Raw genomic sequence first — 24,640 nt, 5'->3', positions numbered from 1 at the left:
CAACATCACAAAGCACTCAGAGTACACTGAAATGCCAAGTATTCCGAAACCATAAGATTTGGCATATTCATCATTACCATTTTTCAAAGAGGTAAAGTGCTATAAAATACACTGAATATTGAAGTTATAATAAATTCCCTTCCTTCTAACATCAGCCCCACCAAACTGCTAGGCCATGGCTCATTATAAACATATGACTTATGGCAGCCCAAGGGTCCCCTCTGTCTTTATTGTCTGCACCAGATATTAGGCACATTAGCAGTTTCTACCTTGTCTTATTCATGACTCTATGTCATTTTGTTGAAATTTCCAACACTGTTCTTAGAGTAAAGGGAACATGGGAACCTCATCACCAGGTACCTACTCGGTTGTGTAGGAACTCCAAATATATCATTTTATTTGATTTTCACAACAGTCCATGAGATAAGTATCTCTATATTATGGAATGATAGATTCAGGAATGATCCCTAATCAACAAGAGTTCAAATGTACTGATTTCTAGAAAATTGAGGATTTGGATACTTTTCCAGTGAGAGTGCAGAAATCTCAAACCCTGAAGATATGATTGGTTTGGCTTCTTTCAGGCCAAATAAGATCAGTTCTTAATCAGTGTCATCTGATAAGAGCAGTTTGACCTTGTTTATCATCAGTTTCATATTGTTTCTAACAAAGTCTCACTTGTTGGGGGTTTAAGAAAGCCAGAAATATTAATATTATAATTTCTTTAGGAAACAAATTTTTATTTGGCGCAGTCTCTGGTATCTATTTTTCATAGTAAAATTATCAACATGTCTATTTGCAAGGAAAAACATGTAGTAGCCACCTGACTTTCAAACGTTCTTTAGGAAGATGACTTTAAAACTTACCCTAAGCTGACAGACCAGAACAGGCCTGTCTATTGTTAACTTTTACATAATAAAATCCACCACGATTATTAACCCAGTCCTTGCAGGACATGTCTATGATTTGAGACATGAACATGTTTTTAGCCCAGTGTATCTCAGAAAATCATCAGTTCTATTTTGCAATGCAAATCCTCTGGTTATGTTTGTTTGTGTATCTGTTGGCTTGTTTGCCTTAATCTATGATTCATTTTATAATGATAACCTAAGTATGTGCCTTAGCTGAGGTTTATAGTGAATTAATAGATGAAATTCGAAGAGCGCCATGGTGTCTGGAATTAGGAAATGATTTGCTTTTGCTATTCTTGAAAGAGAGGAAGTAGTTTTGTTTTAACATGCAAGTACCATGTTTTCTCAAAAAGAACAAGCTGAAACTGATCTTTAATCTGGAGAGGCTTCTGTGAATTTTTATGAAGTTGCATTGGGATTTAAGAAATATTGTATTTTCTGATTTAATAATACATATGATTGAGATGAGAAGGGCAGTATTTTAATATTACTCTGAATCAGAATCTAACACATAATTTTGAAGAAGGAAGGAAGGCTATGTTACTCAAATTTGTCATTACTATACTGTGTGGATTTAAAATTATTTGATTTTAAAGTAGCTATCAGAAAGATGCACAACTACATAGGCCCTAATTTTTAGTCTGACATCAATGATGCAATAATCATAGTCACTATCATTTATTGAGCTCTAGTCAAGGGCTGGGCATGTGATAGGCACAATTCATCATTATGCCACCTGGTCTTCACCACACTCCAAGAAGTGGGTATGATTATCACACATACTTTATAGATGAGGCACCTGCAACTTAATGAGAGTTATGGAACTTGAGAAAGGTGGCAACTCTAGAACTACAAAGCAAGAAGCCCTGACAGGTCTGACTCCAGAGTTCATGTCCATTAACAAGCTTGTCCATTCGTTTTACTTTTTTCGTTTTGGTTTCCTGTTACAGAGAGGTACACATTTAAAAGTACTTCTCAGAAAATCACCCTTTCTTTTAAGCCCTAAGTGTCCAGAGATGAAATAGTCAGTGACTACAAGATCCATTCAAATCTGTTTAAAACACATACACACACACACACACACAAAGCATTTCTTCCTGCATATCCTCACAAATCAGATCAAATGCTGTATGAGACAAGTCATGCTACAGTAATAAGACTCTGGATTTAATTTCTACATTATCTGCCCATGTCTTTCAGAATGCCATGACATCTTAGGAAGTAAAGGAAAGTACAGTAAAGTAAAGATATTTATATCACAGATATAAATACAAATTGGCTATACATAAATATAAATTGGCTATCATCTGAGATACAGTCTTTTTATTAAGTTTTACTATACTCTTTAATTAAATAATATTTGGGAAAACATCTTTTTTATTGTCCTGAAAATGTTACTAATAAAATGAAATGTAAAGTTCAAGGAGATAATTTTTGCAAAAAAAAAAAAAAATCCCAGTTTGCAATTTTATGATTAGCACCTAATTTCAAATCAATCCACCTTGAACTATGCTAAACAACAGAGAATAAACACATTGCCTAAAAGCCAAATCACCATATTCCACAATTCTTCTTAGGATTTTCTAGCATGCAATTTCTAGAAGCATTTAAATGATTTCTTTTCTCCATCCATGTCATCACTTTTACACACAGTGAAACTGATCATTTTTTGCTTGTCTGTTTGGGTGATCCATACTAGACGTAGGTCTACACCATGATAGAATACACTGAAGGGGACACACCTTTCTGCTTCAGGAACATAAAACTGAGGAAACCACCACCCTATTCTATTTTATATATATAAAAGAAAGGAAATGTCCAGTACCAGTAAAGAGAGAAAGAAAGCTCCCTCCAAGCAGGGCAGCCTTGTGAAAGGAGGAGCAGAGGGTAACAAGCCGAGGCTGTGGTTTATGCCCAGGCAGGGACTGACAAAGAATGCAACAGGCACCGGCAGTGCTCCCTCATCCACATTTCTTGGGATTCTTCACCACCTGTGCCCAGCTGCCCCATGCACTCTCACTCCAATAGTTAGTACCCGTGTTATGTTGGCACAAAGTCCGCCTCGGGCTGCTGGAATCTCTCTGAGAGCTCAAGTAAGGCAGAAACTCCCCAGGAATTTACATCCCTCTGGGGCAAGACTTAAATAATAACTGGCATAAATAATGAATACTCTAGCTCCACCCCATCTGATGAGGAGGACTCCCAAGATGTAAACTTCAAATCTGCCCTTCAAACCTGAGAGCACGTTGTCTGGCTGGGACTCTGCTTGATACCATGCCCTTGCCTGACAAAATTCCCTTTCCAGTCTATTTTTCCAAACCCTTATCTTTTCTGGGAACACCTGCTAGTAAATTACTTTACCATGGATCTTCACCTCAGCACCACTCTGGGAAAGTTAATCTGAGACACAAGATTGAGTCCTTACAAAGTTGCAACTGAAACTGGCTACCCTGCCTATAGCCTGGAGCCTGGAAGAACAGCCCTCTCGGTGCAAGAAATACCAGCAGCCTGGTCAACCCATAAGGAAGCTCTCTGAATGCAAGTAATTCTACCAGGAGAAAGTAAGATCCATGCCTCCAAAACACAAACATGCAGAATCAGAATTTACATGATTTATGAAATGCAAGAAGCCTCAAGCTAAGAAATTAACATAACTTCATGTGGAGCAGGTGAGATACAGATGGAAATGCTAGACTATTCTCCAACATTTCTGCCATGAACAAGACATACAATTCCTACAGGAATGCGGGTGGGGAAGAGGTGTGTTGAATGAAAAGAAAGACTCACAGTCTAAAAAAAAACACAAACCACACAGGAAAATAGTTTCACCCTGATAAAAAGTCTCACTTCAGCAATTGGAGGATTTGTAAATGTGAAAAAATTAGAAAATCAGCATGTATGAAATGATTGAAGAAAATAATAATATTATTATTTAATATAATGATAAACCATCATAAAATCATTACAAAAAATAGCCTTAAGAAGAACATAATAAAGCATCTATATAAAGGTTATGACGACAGACTGAATTTGTTATTGTTGTTCAGTCATGTCCAACTCTTTTCGACCCTACAGCAGCAGCATACCAGGCTTTCCTGTTCTTCACTGTGTCCCGGAGTTTGCTCAGATTCATGTCCATTGAGTCGGTGATGCCATCCAACCATCTCATCCTCCGCCACCCTCTTCTTTCACCTTCTATCTTTCCCAGCATCAGGGTCTTTTCCAAGGAGTTGGGACTTTTCCAGTGAGTCAGCTTTTCAAATGAGGTGGCCAAAGTATTGGAGCTTCAGCTTCAGCAGATTGAATACATGCAAATAATTTTACTCCTACCAAATATAGGGAAAAAATATTTAATCCACAAAGATGACGTGAGCAACAGATGAGACAACAGTGACAAAATTTTAAAAGCTGGAAAGCAGGACCCGTGTAAATGACTTAGGAGATCCGAGAAAGATGAAAACAAAATTGGCAGTCAGAAAAACTAAGAATCAAGTCCATCCCACCACAGAATCCCAAAAGATTCTGGAACTTGCATACTCAGTAACTCTCGAACTATGAGTGAAAGAGAAGTGACTCAAGAGAGTGAAGAAGTGCTTCAATCGATAAACTGTAAGAAACTGTTTCAGAAGCAGTTTGAGTTCTATTAAGACCGGATCCCTCTCCTTTCCCTTTCTAGTTCCCTCTTTGGAATCTCTGCCCCAGAAGTTTGCAGGTTTCTTCTCTGATAGCGTAAACAAAGTCTGTGTTGACAAGCATATACCAGTCAGAGCTGAGGGTTTGTATCCGATGCATACCAAGAATACTTCATGCTGAATGGTTGGGCTCCCGGAACACAGTCAGACCTTTACCATCCTGTAGGATAACAAGACAGGCTTCTCCCAAGTGGCTAACTCATCCCTGAGGCAAAACCTAGAGATACTGATCTCCCTCTAGTGATATCCAAAGCCTCACTCACACACTCAGATCTTCTGATCAGCTTTTACATCCAAGGCTCTGAATCACGACCAGTCAATCAATAAAGAAAAAAGCCAGGGACAAAACAATCATTTTGGAAGAAACCAACACTACAAACGGAGAAGAAAACTTTAGAAATGAATGAAAACATAAAACCATCATTACATTAGTATATCCAGAGAGAGATTAATGTTTGGGAATCCAGGAAAAGAATAATTGCTACAAAAATAAAATAGATATTGAAATCACAAAAAAAGAAAACAGCTTTTGTGATTTTTACTATTTTTTTATTGAAGTAGAGTTGATTTACAATAGTGTATTAGTTTCAGGTATACAACACAGTGATTCAATATTTTTAAAGAATTTAAAGTCTTCATAAAATAATGGCAATATTTCTCTGTGCTCTACAATAGACCTTTGTAGTTTATTTTATACATAGTGGTGTGTACCTCTTAATCATCGACTCCATGGAAATGAATTTGAGTAAGCTCTGGGAGATGGTGATGGACAGAAAAGCCTGGCGAGCTGCAGTCCATGCGGTCACAAAGAGTCAGACACAACTGAGAGACTGAACTAACTGATATATATATATATATATATATATGCCACATCATTCTTACTGAAGTATAGCTGATTTACAATATCCTGTTAGCTTCAGGTATGTAGCACAGTGATTCAGTTATTTTATATTCTTCGGATTCTCTTCCTTTATTACATAATGTTGAACATAGTTCCCTGTGCTACACAGTAGGTCCTTTTTGGCTATTTGTTTTATATACAGTAGTGTGTGTATGTTAATCTCAAACTCCTAATTTACCCCTTCCCCTACCTCCCTCTTCACTTTGATAACCATTAACTGGTTTTCTAGGTCTGTGAATCTCTTTCTGTTTTAGAAATAAATTCATTTGTATCTTTTTTTTTAGATCCCACATAAGCGACATCATATGTTATTTGACTTTCTTTTTCTGACTTACTTCACTTAATATGATAATCTCTAGTTACATCCATATAGCTGCAAATGGCATTATTTCATTCTTTATTATGGGTGAATTATAGTCCATTGTATATATACATACTACATCTTCTTTATCCCTTTGTATACTGATGGACACTTAGGTTAGGTTACTTCCATATTTTGGCTATTGTAAACAATGTTGCTATGAATATTAATACACATGTATCTTTTCATTTTCTTCAGATATATACCCAGGAACAGGGTTGATGGATAATATGGTATTATAGTTCCATTTTTAGTTTTTTGAGGAACCCCCATACTGTTTTCCATAGTGGCTGTATTAATTTACATTTCCACCAGCATTGTACAAGGGTTCCTTTTTCTCCACATCCTTGCCAACATTTGCTATTTGTGGTCTTTTTGATGATAGCCATTCTGACAGGTGTGATGTAATTATCTCATTGTGGTTTTGATTTGCATTTTTCTTATGATCATAGATGCTGAGCATCTATTCATGTGCCAAGAAGAGAGTTTTGGGAAGTTTTTTTAATTACAGTGAAGATGAAACACTCAATGATACAGTGGGAAGATAAAGTTAAGGAAATATTTCAGAAAGTAGAACAGAAAGAAATGAAAAAAATGAAAAGGTAAGAAAATTAGAGAATCATCTAAAAGGTCTAAGAAAAAGGAATAGAAAATACAGAAAGAGAGAACACATGCAAATTGAAGAAATGAAAATTTTAATGAGCTATTACAAGAAATATCACTCCAAAATGAAGGATGCAAGTTCCCAGACTGAAAGGGGCCCAAGAGTCTCACCAACATATATCACTATAACTGGGAACAAAGGAGAAAAAGAAAGAGATAAAGATTCTATAAACATCTGAATATGAAAAACAGGTCACATACAATGTAAGTAAAGTGACATTATAATCAACCTCTCATCTAAAAAGGATACTTTAGACAATTTTAATAAATTTATTTACTGACAAACTGGCTTACTTTTGAACTTACAGTTCAAAAACTAGCTTCAAAAATAAAAATTGCCTCTAAGAAAAGTAACATGTGTTTATAAATTTCAAACAAAATAGCTTCTTTTTGAAGATTTTTTTATATTTTATTTATGCGTTTATTGACTGTGCTCTTTATTGCTGCACGTGGGCTGTCTCTAGCGGCAGCAAGCGAGAGAGAGCTACTCTCTAGCTGCGGTGCACGGGCTTCTCACTGCAGTGGCTTCTCTTGTTGCAGAGGACAGGCTTCAGCAGCAGTGGTGCATTAGCTTCGTTGCCCCATGACATGTGGGATCTTCCCAGACCAGGGATAGAACCTGTGTCCCCTGCATTGGCAGGCAGATGCTTAACCACTGGACCACCAGGGAAGTCCCCCAAATAACTCCTTTATATTGATTTTTAAATATTAATAAAAAATTAAATAATAAGCAGAACAACTATTTTTGGTACATATTCATTTACAATAGCGATTTTCTAAGCTATCACTAATAATGTGTCATTTGTGCTTTTAAAGACTGTTTTCTTTTGTTATGGTCATGTAGTTTTGTTTTCATAAAATTGATCTCATTATTCTATATTTAAGGGTTACTAAACTTGAAAATGTTGACACCTTTTGTTGGCTTTTCTCTCTAGGCCGTATTTTTAACTGAAAAACTACTTTCCCTAGAGGTGCTGAAGTATCCAGTAACTTAACAGTAATGTTAGTTTTTCTCTTCTGCATTTTGTGATTATTTCCACCCAAATATTTTCAGAGTACATTACCTAGAAAATAGTTGTGCAAAATAAAATTTACCAACTAAATTTTCTCCATGACTAATTAAAATTTAAAGGCTAAAAAATTTAAATCCTTCTCAATATATCCCATTCTGGTAAAAAATAAAGAGATAAAGAATAAGAATAAATTTATCAAAGTCAAATTAGGAACTCCATCAAAAGTCTTCCTATAAATCAAAGTGATTGATATCAAAATTACAGATTTAAAAAAATTAAAACAGCATTTGAGCTCTCATCATTTACTTTGTTCAATACCTCACTTGTTTTTGTAGAATAAAGGCTATAGCCTTCCTATTTTCAAGCTTCACTTTAATTGCAATCAGCTAAACAATTTCAAACCAAGTTTTTGTGCTTCAGTCATTGAATAACTTGATTAAAAATTTCCAACAGACTTTAACTGAATGCAAGCACAAGTTAAAGGATTTGTTTCCCAAACAAGTCCATACTATTGCAAGAAACTTATGGTGATTTGTAAATTAATACCTCAAATGCTCAAACTCTCCTGAAATGAAATTTATGAAGAGCAAGAAGGAAAGAGACTGCTAGCATACTAAGGTATTTCCTGAGCTTTGTTTTCTATCCTAACCTTCTACATGAAAAGGCACAATTAAATATGATGATAGAATAAAAATTATAGGATCTCAAATCATTTTTCCCATGCATTCACTCTCTGAAGCTATTAGAGGATGTATCCAACAATTCTATATATTAATTTAGTATCCTACAACTTTACCAAATTCACTGATGAGCTCTAGCAGTTTTCCGATGTATCACAGAGGACTTTCTAAGTATGATGCCATCTGCAAACAGTAACAATTTTATTTCTTCCTTTCCAATTTGGATTCCTTTATTTCTTTTTCCTCTCTGATTGCTATGGCTAGGACTGGAATGGCCTTTTGAAAACTTAGTTACTATAACAGCTAAGCGGGAGTTCTTTTCAGAGAGGGGGGCAAGGTTCTCCAGGAAGTCACATATGGTCTGAATCAGCCTCCAGTATATGGTTCTGTTTCTCCTGTAACAAAAATTCACAGATCAGGAATCAAGGGGTGGAAATGGGAGGGTTATCATTCACTAATACCTCTAGTGACCCAACAACAAAATTTTTTCCTCCTCTTCCCCATAACTTTATGTTCTTCTGGCCCAGAGATCTTACTCCCAAAGGGAAGAAAATGCTCCCACCAGGAAACACAATAATTCCATTAATCTAGAAGTTAAGACTGCCAAGCAGCCACTTTGGACTCCTCATTCCTAATCAACAGGCAAAGAAAAGAATTACTCTACTGGCTAGAATGATTACTCTTGCTTACCAAGGAAAACTTGGATTGATACTGTATGGTGGAGATAAGGAAGAGTTTGTCCAGGATACAGGAGAACCCATGATTAAAGTCAGTGGGAAAATATGACAACCCAATCCAGAAAGATCCTTCAGGAATGAAGTTGAGATTATCCCACCAAGTTAAGATTTATGATCAGTTGAGGTGTTTACTGAGGGGAATGGGAATACGGAGAATACGGAATGGGTAGTGAAAGAAGATAGTACTAAATACCAGCTATGACCACATGACCAGTTATGAAATTAGGACTATATTGTAATAAGTATATCATCCTTATTTTGTTATGACTATGTTTGTGTGTTAGTTTTCCTCTGTCTTTTATTTCTTAGTCATGTAACAAAAATATATTGACTTTACATGATGTCATTTAATGTTATTAACTTTTACATCATCATTTTTAACTTACAGAATGTAAAGAAAAAGGGTAAATATCACTTGGGAATCCTGTGTCCTCTTACGAGGAAAGTGTTAATGCATTTTCAGTTGTGTACAAGACAGCATTATCACGTTGGGTGTAACTGTTACCATCTTTATTTGGAGATTAAGTATAGTTTAAGGAGATGTGTATGGATGCCAAGTTGACAAGGGGTAGACCTGTGATGCTTAGTTTTATGTGTCAACTTGGCTGGACCACAGTGTCCAGATATTTAATCAAACATTATTCTGAATGTTTCCATGAGGATATTTTTGTTGACGAGATGAACATGTAAATCAGTAGACTCTGAATACCCTCTATAATGTGAATAGGCCTCATTTAACGCATTGAAAGCCTGAATAAACAAAATACTGACCTGAGATGAGCAAGAAGGAATTCTGCTAGCAGACTCACTTTGCACTTAAACAGCAACTCTTCCCTGGGTCTCCATCCTGAGAGCCAACAAACTTGAACTGCAACATAGGTTACTCCTTGGGTCTCTGGTCTGCTCACCTATTTTACAGATTTTGAACCTGTCACCCTCCATAATCACATAAGCATAAGCCAATTCTTCTACATATATGTATACATATACATTCTATTGGTTCTGCTTCTCCAGAACTAATATAAATCAGTTCAGTTCAGCAACTCAGTTGTGTCCGATTCTTTGTGACCCCATGAATCGCAGCACACCAGGCCTCCCTGTCCATCACCAACTCCCGGAGTCTACCCAAACCCATGTCCATCGAGTCAGTGATGCCATCCAGCCATCTCATCCTCTGTCATCCCCTTCTCCTCCTGCCCCCAATCCCTCCAAGCATCAGGGTCTTTTCCAATGAGTCAACTCTTCGCATGAGGTGGCCAAAGTAGTGGAGTTTCAGCTTCAACATCAGTCCTTCCAATGAACACCCAGGACTGATCTCCTTTAGGATGGACTGGTTGGATCTCCTTGCAGTCCAAGGGACTCTCAAGAGTCTTCTCCAACACCACAGTTCAAAAGCATCAGTTTTTCGGTGCTCAGCTTTCTTCACCTAACACCCAAAAAAAGATATCCTTTTCATTATAGGAGACTGGAATGCAAAAGTAGGAAGTCAGGAAACACCTGGAGTAACAGGCAAATTTGGCCTTGGAGTACAGAATGAAGCAGGGCAAAGGCTAATAGAGTTTTGCCAAGAGAACACACTGGTCATAGCAAACACCCTCTTCCAACAACAAGAGGAGACTCTACACATGGACATCACCAGATGGTCAACACTGAAATCAGACTGATTACATTCTTTGCAGCCAAAGACTGAGAAGCTCTATACAGTGAGCAAAAACAAGACCAGGAGCTGACTGTGGCTCAGATCATGAACTCCTTATTGCCAAATTCAGACTTAAACTGAAGAAAGTAGGGAAAACCACTAGACCATTCAGGTATGACCTAAATCAAATCCCTTATGACTATACAGTGGAAGTGAGAAATAGATTTAAGGGACTAGATCTGATAGACAGAGTGCCTAATGAACTATGGCCGTAGGTTCGTGACATTGTATAGGAGACAGGGATTAAGACCATCCCCATGGAAAAGAAATGCAAAAAAGCAAAATGACTGTCTGAAGAGGCCTAACAAATAGGTGTGAAAAGAAGAGAAGCAAAAAGCAAAGGAGAAAAGGAAATATATCGCCATCTGAATGCAGAGTTCCAAAGAATAGCAAGGAGAGATAAGAAAGCCTTCCTCAGCGATCAATGCAAAGAAATAAAGGAAAACAACAGAATGGGAAAGACTAGAGATCTCTTCAAGAAAATTAGAGATACAAGGGAACATTTCCTTCAAAGATGGGCTCAATAAAGGACAGAAATGGTATGGACCTAACAGAAGCAGAAGATATTAAGAAGAGGTGGCAAGAATACACAGAACTGTACAAAAAAGATCTTCATGACCCAGATAATCACGATAGTGTGATCACTCACCTAGAGCCAGACATCCTGGAATGTGAAGTCAAGTGGGCCTTAGAAAGCATAGTGGAGGTGATGGAATTCCAGTTGAGCTGTTTCAAATCCTAAAAGATGATGCTGTGAAAGTGCTGCACTCAATATGCCAGCAAATTTGGAAAACTCAGCAGTGGCCACAGGACTGGAAAAGGTCCGTTTTCATTACAATCCCAAAGAAAGGCAATGCCAACGAATGGTCAAACTACCACACAATTGCACTCAAATTTACACGCTAGTAAAGTAATGCTCAAAATTCTCCAAGCCAGGCTTCAGCAATACGTGAACTGTGAACTTCCAGATGTTCAAGCTGGATTTAGAAAAGGCAGAGGAACCAGAGATCAAATTGCCAACATCTGCTGGATCATCGAAAAAGCAAGAGAGTTCCAGAAAAACATCTATTTCTGCTTTATTGACTATGCCGAAGCCTTTGACTATATGGATCACTAATATAAATAGCTAATAAAAATTCAGAACAATGGTATCTGGTGATTTGTAGATTATTGGAGAGAGACACACAGGAGTTTAAGGTATTAGTAATATTCGATTTTGTTACCTGGGTGAAAAGTACATGTATTTTATGTTATTGCTATACATGGTTGGCATACCTTTCTTTGTGAATAATGCATATCACATACACACATTTGTGCACACACAGAAAAGTTTAACTTAGGACAGATAAAATAGTAGACTTCCAGCTTAACACAGAAAGAGCAAACTAGAAAATACACATAAGAAAATTGTCAAATATGTATCAGAAGAAGATAACAAGATGTAAAACATGAAAGATTAAGAAGCAGAACAAGAGAAGAAAAACTCAAGTTTTTCAAGGAGAGCATATAATGGTGAAGTTAAAATATTCAAAGAGATCATGGCTAATACATTTTCTTATATAGAAACAGGACTAATAAAATAAGTATAAATAAATAGGTGCAAAATATCAAATACTAAAAGAAACTGCAGTAAAGGAAATCTCAAAGACAACAAAAAAGGACACAAAAATTAGATGTACAAGAGATTTCACACCAACAAGAAGCCAGAGACAACTAGTAAAGCGTGCCAAGAGAAAAATAACTGTCAGTCTCAAGCTGTACTTCCAACTAAACAATCATTCAAAAGTTGAAAAGTAAACTTTTGGTTCAAGGGAGAAAAGAAGCTCTCTTTTCAGACTCCTGCTAAAAGAACTAGGGAAGAACACTTCTGCAAAAAGGAAACTGAACCTCTAATAAAGAAATAATCTACAAGAAGCAACAGCGAGGAAATAAAATTATAATTTGAAAAATAAAATTAGTAAGTCTTAATAAAAACTGATGGTAAAAATTATTAATTTGAAATAAGAGGGTTTAAAAAATGAGTTGGAAATAAAATACTATATAAGTATAACATAGACTATAGGAGAGTAGATACTGTGTGCTCTGTTGCTCAGTAGTTTCCAACTCTTTGCGACCCCATGGACTATAACCTGCCAGGCTCCTCTGTCCATGTGATTACCCCAGAAAGAATACTGGATTGGGCTGCCATTTCCTCCTCCAAGGGATCCTCCTGACCCAGCGATCAAACCCAGGTCTCCTGCATTGCAGGTGGATTCTTTACCAACTGAGCCCCCTGGGAAGTCCAGAGAGAAGACAAGAGATTTATTTGTTGTTTAGCCACTCAGTCATGTCTGACTCTTTGTGACCCCATGGACTGTAACCTTCCAGGCTCCTCTGTTCATGGTATCTCCCAGGCAAGAATACTGGAGTAGGTTGCCATTCCCTTCTCCAGGGGATCTTCCTGACCCAGGGATCCAACCCTCATCTTCTGCATTGGATTGTGATCATTCTAAAATCTTTGTATTATTTTGGAGAAAGATAAAGACACTTATTTAACCTCAAACTTTGGTTAAGTATATATACTAAAAATTTAAGAGAATCACTGAAGTAGTAGACTGTGCAATTTCCCAAAATGTGAAGGATAAAATAGAAACAAGAAAGTGAAAAGGGATAAAGCAATAACAACAAAAAAAGGACGATCATAATGGGGAAAAAATGGTAGGAATACATCCAAGTATTTCAGTAAACACAGTACATAGTAAATGCAAATTTAACTGACAAACCACAAACCTATCGATATGTTTTAGCATTAAATGTTTTAACTCTTAGAAACTGACTAGATCAAGTACTCCAGAGTTGATACTGCATGAGATTGAACATCAAAATTTAGAAATTTGGTAGAATGGACATATATGATTCATTTTCTGAGTGCACAGAATATCTGCAACCAACAATTAGAGATTAAGCATCTTTTCAAGCACACAAAGAACACATAAAACTAGATTATCTACACAGATAATTTTTGAAAAGTATAGCAGACACTCTTCTGTCTGTCCAACACAATGTCTAGCCCATTTCCTCATTAACAGAACCTGCTTTTGTGTTCAGATAGTAATGAGCTCCTTTGATCTGTAGCAAGGACTGCTTTGCTACAGCTCCAGGGAGTGAATAATGATCAACTCCAGCCAGTTATTTCATAAGTGCACACGGTTAGTGTGTAGTCCTGGAAATGATTTTCTTGTACAAATCCAGCAATTATATTTTTAAAAATACTCTTGAATTTTTCATGCGGACAACTATATGTTATAAAAATTATTGTTGTATTTCTTTTCAGTCCTAACGAATGTTATTTCTTTTCCTTCCTTGGACACAGGCTAAGACCTATGATATATAGATGAAATCATACATTATTGGCAAACACTATTATATTACTCCTAATTTTCAGGGGAATGCTTCTGATGTGTCATCAGAAATAATATAGTTTATGTGTGCTTATATGCTCAGTCATGTCTAACTCTTTGTGACCCTTTGGACTGTAGCCTGCCAGGTTCCTCTGTTTATAGGATTTCCCAGGCAAGAATACTGGAGTGGGTTGCAATTTCCTTTTACAGGGGATCGTCCCAACCCAGGGATGGAAACTGCAGCTGTATCGCTTGCACTGCAGGAAGATTCTTTACCTGCTGAGCCATTGGGGAAGTCAATAATTTTTGTAGTAGATTTTTAAAAGGTTATCTTTAATGGATAAAGAAGTTTTCTTCTCTTCTTAGTCTGCTATGAGTTTTCTTTTCTCATAAATGGTTATTGAAAGGTAACACTTTTTTTCTCCTGCATCTATTGAAATGATCAGAAGCTTTTTTCCCTTTGATCTACTCTTGTGCTAACTACATTAACAAACTGTTTTAGAACTTGTGGATAAATCTAACTTGGTCAACATGCATTTAAGTATTTATGTATTATTTTATATTTATATATAATGTATATGTTTATGTGCTTAGTCACTTAATCATGTCCAACTTTTTGCGACCCCATGGACTATAGCCCACCAGGCTCCTCTGTCCATGGGGATTCTCCAGGCAAGAATAGTGGAGTGGGTTGCCATGCCCTCCTCCAGGTTCAATCCCTGGGTTGGGAAGATCCCCTGGAGGAGGGCAAGGCAACCCACTCCACTGTTCTTACCTGGATGGTTGACTATGTATATGTGTATATTAACATACATATATGTGAAAAATGTTAGTCACTCAGTCATGTCTGACTCTTGGGGCCCCCATAGATTGTAGACTGACAGGCTCCTCTGTCCATGGAATTCTCCAGGCATACACATACACATACACATGCACATAATGTATAACATACACATTTCTATTTTGATTTATGAATACTTTATTCAGGATTTTTAAATCTCTGTTCATGAATGAGACTGATCTATAAATTTTCCTCCCTCATATTTTCTTTATCTCTTTCTATATCTAAGTCTTATTATTTATAAAAATCAGATGTTCCAGTCTTCAAATGCTCTCTAAATTGCATTACAAAAGATCTCTGAGACATTTCTGAAGATCTTGTCAATTTTTCCTTGCAATTTTGTTGACTTTTGTTTTACTTATTTTAATTTTATGTCATTGGATGCCTACAGATTTAATATTGTTATATTTTTTGTTGAAATATATATTTCATCATTAGGAAGTAGTCACTTTAACCCTTAATAATGCTTTTGCCTTAAAGTTTATTTTCTCTAAAAATATTATAGATTTTAACTGATACTTTTTTAACACATATATATATATGTGTGCGTATATATATACATATACAGTACATATATACATATGTATAAACATATATATACATAATACATATGTATTTAATGTATTTTGTATTATTTTAATGTATTTATTACATGTATTATTTTAATGTATTTATTATTTAATGTATTTATTATTAATGTATTATTATTTTAATGTATTTTAATGATTAATGTATTTAATATGTATTTAATACATATATATATGTATATATATTGCATTCTTTGATTTTCAATGTTTCTTTGTGCTTATCATAAGTATGTTCCTTTTAATTACATATACTTCTTATAATCAAGCCTGACTATCAAATATTCCATCTCTTCCATCCCCTCTTATACTTTCCTGACATATGTATGTTAGATCTTTTCTTTCCTCCAGGAGGAAAGAAGTCTGTCCTTCAGGAGAGACTAGAGGAGGCACAGTACTATTTGTCTTATATGGATATTTTTCTAATAATTTCTTTAGAGTCTATCTTCTTATAAGTTCAACCATGCATTTCAAAGAATGATTGTTGTATTATACCCAGCATTTCTCAATGTTTGAATTGGAGATGATCTTATGACTTTGATTCCTTTTCAACTGATAAATGTTGAAATGTCCTTTTTTCTATTTAGGTTTTATTAAATGCTAAAAATATTTGCCCACCCTCTTTCAGGGTCCAAAGTTGAGGGCACATGTGGGGAGTCAGGAAACAGGCTGTTTCTAAAGCTATGCCAAATTATGCGTATTTGATCAAGTTGCTTAAAGCTTCCTTCCCATGGTTCCAGATGCTATGACTTTAAAAAACAGAGCATATAAATAGCACTGGACTAAAGCATAGGGACTAGTCTGCTTGTGAACGGGAACTGAGGACCTTAAAAGAAAGAATAGGGAGAAAACAGGTGCCCCTGTCTTCCTATGGCTGCTGGTGACCCCTTCTTTCAATTCTTCTTACTAAATTTTAGACAAAAGCGAAAGGAAGGAGAAAAAACAGTATTTTAGTTTCATCACTAAACTTGAGTCATATGTGTACAGGAAAATCATCAAGAGTCTTATGGTGTAAAGAACAATTTCAGCAGTTCCGTGGACAGTATCCACTCTGACTGATGCAGTGGGCCTTGATAGGGTCAACTTGAGAACTGGTTCACTGCAAAAGAATTAGGAAGATTGGCGTTGAAGCAGACTGGGCAAGGAGCCTTCCTTTCCCTTGTTCTCGGTAGATCTTTGCCGTATTGGTTGCAGAACCATCCTACTCTAAGTGAGATCTCTAATATCTGCTCCCTTCTCCCCACCTTCTCCCTCTCGTAGTTCCTCTCCGCGTTTAAACAGTGGTGAGGGCTCAGCTGGAGTCTAGCTTCAGCCTGATCCCACAGCAAGTGCTGGAGCCCGACTGGTTCAAAGTTATTTCACCTTCAGGTAAGGGGACTGGGTTTAAGAAACCCTGCGACATATGTACCCCAAAGTTCATTGCAGCACTATTTACAATAGCTAGGACATGGAAGCAACCAAGATGTCCATCGGCAGATGAATGGATAAGGAAGTTGTGATACACACACACAGTGGAATATTACTCAGCTATAAAAAGGGAGGCATTTGAGTCAGTTATAATGAGGTGGATGAACCTAGAGCCTATTATACAGAGTGAAGTAAGTCAGAAAGAGAAAGACAAATACTGTCTATTAATGCATATATGTGAAATCTAGAAGGATGGTACTGACAATCCTACATGCAGGGCAGAAAAGGAGACACAGACATAAGGAACAGACTTTTGGACTCAGTGGGAGAAAGCGAGGGTGGAATGATTTGAAAGAACAGCACAGAAACACATACATTACCATATGTAAGATAGATGACCAGTGCAAGTTTGAGGCATGAAGCAGGGCACCCAAAGCTGGTACTCTGTGACAACCTAGACAGATAGGGGAGGGAGGGAGGTAGGAAGGGGGTTCAGCATGGGGTCGGGGGACATATATAGGCTGCTGCTGCTGCTGCTAAGTCACTTCAGTCGTGTCGAACTCTGTGCGACCCCACAGATGGCAGCCCACCAGGCTCCTCTGTCCCTGGGATTCTCCAGGCAAAAACACTGGAGTGGGTTGCCATTTCCTTCTCCAATGCATGAAAGTGAAAAGTGAAAGTGAGGTTGCTCAGTCGTGTCCAACTCCTAGCGACCCCACAGACTGCAACATACCAGGCCGCTCCATCCATGGGATTTTCCAGGCAAGAGTACTGGAGTGGGGTGCCAATGCCTTCTCCAGGACATATATATACCTATGGTCAACTCATGTTGATGTATGGGAAAAAAACACCACAATACTGTAAAATAATTATCCTCCAATTACAATAATTAAAAAAAAAGAATCCCTCTGTCAGTTCCTCACTCACTGAGGATTGCTCCTTAGGGCTGGGGCTATAACCTCCCATAACATGGTTCCTATTTGACTCAGGGCACTTCAGAGAAGCAAGCATCAGCAAACCGCAGCCCTTAACGTACCCAGGGTGCTGGGGCAGGAAATGCACCAGCTGGCGATGGAATCTAGGTAGGGCACCTATCCAGTTTCACATTTCTATAGCAAAGCCTGCCAGCAGGGTGACTGTGGCCCTGTGAGGGGTGTATGACTCAAAGGAACAACTAGGCTTTCCCACTCTCCTAAGGCTTTTTTGGAAGCTGTCCTGGTTAGAGTTTGCCATTAACTTAGTAGTCGATAACTCTTTGTAGTTTGGAAAAATTACACATAGTCTAGAAAGAGTGAATAAAGAAGAAGGATGTTCCTAAAAAATATTCTTTCAGAACCCAATTCCACCATGGTATTTTGCTGCCTTGTTTCAGGGACCAGTTTTTGAAACTCATTAGAAAACCAGAGCTAATTTCAGACTTCCTATGTCTTGCAAAGGGCAGAATATTCTTTGTAAGGAAAATATATTTGCATCAGGGTGCACATGTACCAGTCAATTTAATTAAACACAGAAAGTTCTTTGTCATCTGGGCTTAACCATATTGAACTGCCATAGAAATTCAATATAAAACAAGGTAATGTTTGGCACAAATACTAGAGCCATAAAATATGTCTCACAGTGCTGCAGCCTAGATGTAAGATAAATTTTAGGTAAGATCTTAGAAAAACTACAATAAATATATATGTGTCAAAGGGGCAAGGATCTCAGGTCCTTATAAAAACAATAATAATTCTTGGCATCAGTACAGATGGAAAATCTAGATTTAAAAACACTTTCTAAAGCAATTAGGGGAGAAATGTCTTTTTGCTTTTGTTGGCAGATGCATCAATTTTCTCTAGTAAAATATTCAAGAAACTGGTGACATGGGTTACCTGTGGCAGGGAAATTTTCCAGCTAAAAGAGGTGAGTGATACAAAAGCTTTTAGCCATTTTGTTAAAAGAAAAAGAAAGAAAAAACTTTGAGCATCTGCAAATTTCAGCATTTGGTATTGGAAACCAATCCCCTGTGAATATAAAGGAATGACTGTATGTTTAAAAAATAATTTTATATCAATACAGGTGAGTGAAAGGTGAAAGGGTTAGTCACTCAGTCATGTCTGACTGTTTGCGATCCCATGGACTGGGCTCCTCTGTCCATGGGATTCTACAGGCAAGAATATTGGAATGAGTTGCCATTTCCTTCTCCAAGGGATCTTCCCAACCCAGGGATTGAACCCAGGTCTCCCACATTGCACACAGGTTCTTTACCATCTGAGCCATGCCCCAGGTACTCAAAAACTTACTCCTTTGTCCATGGAATTCTCCAGGCAAGAATACTGGAGTGGGTAACCATTCCTGTCTCCGGTGTAACTTCCAGAGCCAGGACCTGAACCCAGATCTACTGCACTGCAGGCAGATCTCTACCGTCTGAGCCCAGAGAGGTAGAGATAAACTTTCATTGAGGAATGAGTATAATGAAGTATGCTAACTATTTTGCTAAGGTATTTATGTATGTCCTTATTAATTTTTACCACAAGATTTGGGGTAGGTGATGTTACTTTCCCATTGTACAGATAAGGGGATTAAGGGCTATGATGAATAAGTAGCTTCTCTGAGATCTCATAGATAGTAAGCTAGCAGTCTAACTATAGTGCCTTCTGGCTAAAGACAAGTTAGAGGACAGTTCCCAACTGAGTCCTTTTTTTTTCAATCTTTGATAGATTCCAGTTAATATTTTTGTAATCATTCATATCCCTTCAAATTAGCATTAGGAAAATTAGTGTCTGTGACTGTGGTCCTGCTGGGATGACTCTAAATCAGAGCTGGAAGATGTAGACTTCCAGGAGGTACTTTCCAGGTTAACTTTCCAAGCCAGAGGAGGCCTAATCTTGAGAAGATCACTTTCTCTCCAGCCTCATGTTTTACCTAAAATCAGTTATTTGATCTACGGATCTGAAAGCCACCTAACAAAAGGACATTTAACTTTCTAATAGCCTACTGGGGCTGGTGCAAAACAATCATCACCTGATCCATTTCATCACATTATTGTACAATTTTTCTAAACTTGACTAGTTTGTGACCTTACTTTCCTAATTATATGGATATACTGTCAATGCTAACCTATGGAAATTAGAAGAGACTTCCCAGCCAGCTCTGATGTGTGTCCTTCTTTGTTTTAATTATGGTATTGGGAATTACTCCAGCAGATCCACCCACTGCCTGAAACATTCTAGTCTCTTGCCTCATCCATCCCAGGTGAAAAGGGTTAGGGTTAGCCCTATCTGTGTATTCAGACACAGGCCCTAGCCACCAGCCTAATCCTGGAAGAAAACCTATATAGTCTGTTTGTGTTGTTTCCTCATGAAATCAGTTAGAAAGATCCAAAGGGAAAACTTTGAAATAATCCAGACAAAATATAATAGGACCTAAAGGAGGAGAAGAGGATGACAGAGGATGAGATGGTTGGATGGCATCACCAACTCGATGGACATGAGTATGAGCAAGTTCCAGGAGTTGATGATGGACAGGAAAGGCTGGTGTGCTGCGGTCCATGGGGTCGCAAAGAGTTGGACGCTACTGAGTGACTGAACTTAACGTGGCCACAGAGATGGAGAAAGAAGGATATGAACTGTAGGTGCTTAATGGGTAAATTTCTATTGGCCCTGAACAGTCATAAACTGTAAAGTCTGAGGGAGAAAAAAAGTCAAAAAAGACTACCAGATTTCCTAGCTGACTAACTTAGTAGGCAATCAATGCCATCTATAGAGATGATATCTTCTTCATCTTTCATTTGGTTTCACTTATGCTTGTTTGCTTTTGATTTTGGTGAGTTAGAAGGTGGTGAGAGTACACTGACTGATTTCATGTCAACTATGACAAGGTCTAAACAGCTTATTGTTTCCAGTGCTTTTGTTTCTATCCAAGTATCTGTGGTTTTAAAGGACAGAAAGGGACCCAAAGCAGGGGACAGATGTCCCTCAGGGGACAGATGTCCAGATTCCCACATAACACTACCAATAGAGGCCGACCCTTCAAACAAGGCATTTGCTCTTCATGACACCAGATGCTCTACCCCAGTTTCAATTTCACCTGCTGGCTTCCCTAGGCAATCTATTGTCAATCTCCTGCCTTAGGCCAAAGGCCTTGACTAGCTTTAAAACTCCTTCCCTACTCGAAATATTATCCCCCACTGCCAAACCAGAGTTGTAATAACTGCTCTTAAGGACCAACCAAAGTACATAGAGAAAACTATTTTCTTCAGAATCATAGGTCAGACATTATTCTACCTCATTCTTTACCAGTTGAGATTCTTTACCAGTTGAGCTATCAGGGAAGCCCGGAGAGGACATTATTTAATGACAATTAGGTATCCAGCTTTATGTTTGTTAAGTTTACGTAACATGTCCATGACTAAAACAGCATCTATGTACCTATTTATAACTACCACATAAAGTCCTACAGGTGCAGAGCACAAGTACACACACACACACCACTGCATTCCTTCAGAAATTCTTTTACCTGGAGTCACAACTAGCTGGGTGGGTCTGCTTATGCCTCCCTCACAGAACCAGACTCATAAGCTCTGTAACCAGATTAGACCGAATTGCTTAGAGAACCCAATCAAATAAAACTGTCAGTTCAATTGTAAAATACTGCTTTAGTTAAAAGGTGGTAAAAGCCCAGATTTTATTACCCCTAGAGGTGCTGAAAACATCGGGCCAAAAACATCAGTTGATTTAAGATGAATCTATTGATAGATTGTGAATGGAGAAACTAAGGACCCTTGGGATTCATCCTTTACCTTGAAATCTGACTGAAGGATGATGCTAGATGCCTGCAGGGTGACCTGGGGTAAATGTTATAAGCAGACTGGGTGGACTGTACATCTGAGTCATTCAGCATATGCTAAAGGTCTGCTGCCATTTGTTCTTATTCTCATTATCCAATATGATCAAAACTTTACAGGTTTAGCCCTTTATAGGGCATTTCCCCAATTACTGATAACCAGAAAAAAAAAAAATTCCTGTGTAACAAAATACACAATCTAAAGAACAAACCATTTTATAGAAGCTTCAAACACATTAATCTCTTTTACCAAAGACACATCCTTCAAACACATATATGTAATATTGTCCACTTTGCTCTCAGCCTGATTATAGACTAATTTCACCACTAACAGATTTGGTCTTTTTCCCAAATCACTGCTTACAGAGTATTTTGAAAACCAAAGAAAAAGTAATAGCAACTGTCTTATTAATAAAAGAAATATATTTTAAGTCTCTATGTTTGCCAGACACCAGATAGTTAAAAAGATATCAACAGATGTTTGACAGAAAACAATAAAATTCTGTAAAGCAATTATCCTTCCATTAAAATTTAAAAAAAAAAAAAGATGCCAACAGATACAGAAGACAAATTCACAAAGCAGTTAAATTGCAAAGTACTTGCATGAAGCAATCAGGCTTATTTCCCTTCACAATGAAAACTGCGTATTGATGATTTCAAATAACAGGCAACTAAGGGATTTCCCTGGTGGTCCAGTTAAGAATTTGCCCTGCAATGCAGGGAACACTGGTGCAATCCCTGCTCTGGGAAGACCCCACATGCCCGGGGCAGCTGAGACTGTGCCATATTCTACTACTGAAGCCCATATTCCTAGAGTCCGTGCTCTGCAACAAGAGAAACCACTGCTATGAGAAGCCCCAGCACTGCAATTCGAGAGTAGCCCCAACTTGTGGCAACTAGAGAAAGCCCACACAGCAACGAAGACCCAGCACAGTCAAAAATAAAATAAAAACATTTTTTTAAGGCAGCTGAGACCTAAACCAGGAAGTCAGCTTATACTGTCCTGTGCTGAAAGGGCAGCAAGAGATGGACAAATGTTGCACATCACAACTCTCTTGTTAAGAGTGTTTTCTTGGGAATGTTTGTGAGTGAAAAGTGAAAGTCACTCAGTCGTGTCCAACTCTTTGTGACCCTATGGACCGTAGCCCACCAGGCTCCTCTGTCCACGGAATTCTCCAGGCCAGAATACTGGAGTGGGTTGACGTTCCCTTCTCCTGGGGATCTTCCCAACCCAGGGATAGAACCCAAGTCTCCTGCATTGCAGGTGGATTCTTTACCATCTGAGGCACCAGGGAAGCCCAATGTTTGTGAACTGCTCCTAAATGCTGACAGTTACTCATGACCATTACACACTAGATGAGATTCCTGAGATCCCTGAGCTGCCAAAGAAAATTCAGAATCAAAATTCTGGTTCTCACCTCATCCCCAGCCCTAAGTGAACCAGTAATGTCACTATATATCTCCTGCCTCAGCTTCCTCATTTGCTTAATGGGCAGAGTACCTGTGTTGGGTCTTGGAGGATTACCGTGGGGATGAATGAGGTCATGTATAAAGACGGCACAATCTCAAATAACGTTGCCTTTACCGTCCTTTTTTGCTAAACACTATCAGCATCTGAGTTTTTAGCCCTTGTTTCAATTTAGTCTTTATTCTCCTTTGTAACACCCTTTGTTACTAGTGTGCTGACTTCCTGCTTTGTAATTCCACAAGATTCTTTTATCTTCATCCTCTATTTCTCTGCATAACCACCAGCCCTCGCTCCAGTATAGTACTTCACTCTTGAAGCTACACCACCACCGGCCAACAGGACATATGCTCACTGATTAGCCTACAGCTTAGACTGGTAAGGAAGTTGGCATACTGACCCAAGGAACCAGAGCAAAGGTGTTTCCCCAGATGAGTGGCTAAACGGCTAAACAACGACTGTCAGAGCAAACGCACTAGAGCAGAATTACTGATCTGATTGTTGGCACTGTATCAGGCAACTTGTAACAGGCAACTTGCAACAGAAGCTTCAGAAGCAAAGGTATTTCCATTAAACTATGAAGAAGTCTGGAGTCACAGCCTATTTCCAAACTGAGTCAGTTTGAACATGATGCCTTTGGAATGCAAACTGGCAGCACAGTGTGAGGAAGCCCACGTGATCAAGGATACCTCAGAGGCACTTGCAGTCCTGAAGGACGTCCCAGGAACGCCTCCTACATGCTGTGTGACATCACAAACAGGTAGAGCATTTCCACTCCTCTAAAAGGAAAAGAATGTGGCCCCACCTTTCCAGGAAGAAGAATCTGACAAGCTTCCCAATAAGGCAATTCTCGTAACGTGAGCTGCCCACACTACTTGGACACAGGCAGCAAGGACCATTTTACCTTCTAGGCAGCAGGAGTCATGCAGTCAGCTTCTGAATCCCAGTATTCAACTCATCTCCAAACACATTCTTCTTTAAATTTCTAAAGCCAAAGTATATACCTAATCACTGTTCCCAGACTTCTCTCCTTTTATAGGATTGTTAATCCCATAGATATTTAAATGCCTATGATGTGCAGGACATTGTATTTGGTCTTGGGTGGAGAATGATTAGTAGGAAAAAAATGCCCTGTATTGAGTCAAGTGGGAAAATAAAGAAAAGAACTGAGAAAAGTTCTAAGAAGGAAACAAACAGGCCACTGTAATAGCGACTCACCATTAGACTTCTCTGGTGGCTCATACAGTAAAGAATCCATCTGCATTGTGGGAGGCCTGGGTTCGATCCCTGGGCTAGGAAGATCCCCTGGAGAAGGGCATGGCACAAGGAAGGGAGGCTTTACTGTGGACAGCCTCCTCTTCTAACTTTAATGTACATTCCTGTTAAAATGCAGGCTCCAGTTTAATTGGTCAAGGATGGGACCAAGTATTATGCACGTTTTACAAACTCTAAGGTCTGCTGCTGGTCCACAAACCACATTCT

The 24,640-nt window shown here is 38.1% G+C and overlaps 1 long non-coding RNA gene across 1 annotated transcript in view; it reads right to left on the bottom strand.

Moving 5' to 3' along the window:
• Positions 1-7,947: 7,947 nt before the first annotated feature.
• The window catches only part of LOC122454387, a 38,804-nt gene continuing 22,111 nt past the window's right edge, over positions 7,948-24,640 (bottom strand). Inside the window, exons 3-4 of the long non-coding RNA XR_006273375.1 lie at positions 9,730-9,866; positions 7,948-8,616 (exon numbers count right to left, since the gene is read on the bottom strand). This is a non-coding gene — a long non-coding RNA (uncharacterized LOC122454387). The remainder of the gene's footprint in view (positions 8,617-9,729; positions 9,867-24,640) is intronic.

The sequence above is a fragment of the Cervus canadensis genome, chromosome 16 (assembly GCF_019320065.1).
Source record: "Cervus canadensis isolate Bull #8, Minnesota chromosome 16, ASM1932006v1, whole genome shotgun sequence".
NCBI lineage: Eukaryota > Metazoa > Chordata > Mammalia > Artiodactyla > Cervidae > Cervus > Cervus canadensis.
This window is presented reverse-complemented; position numbering and strand designations above follow the sequence as displayed.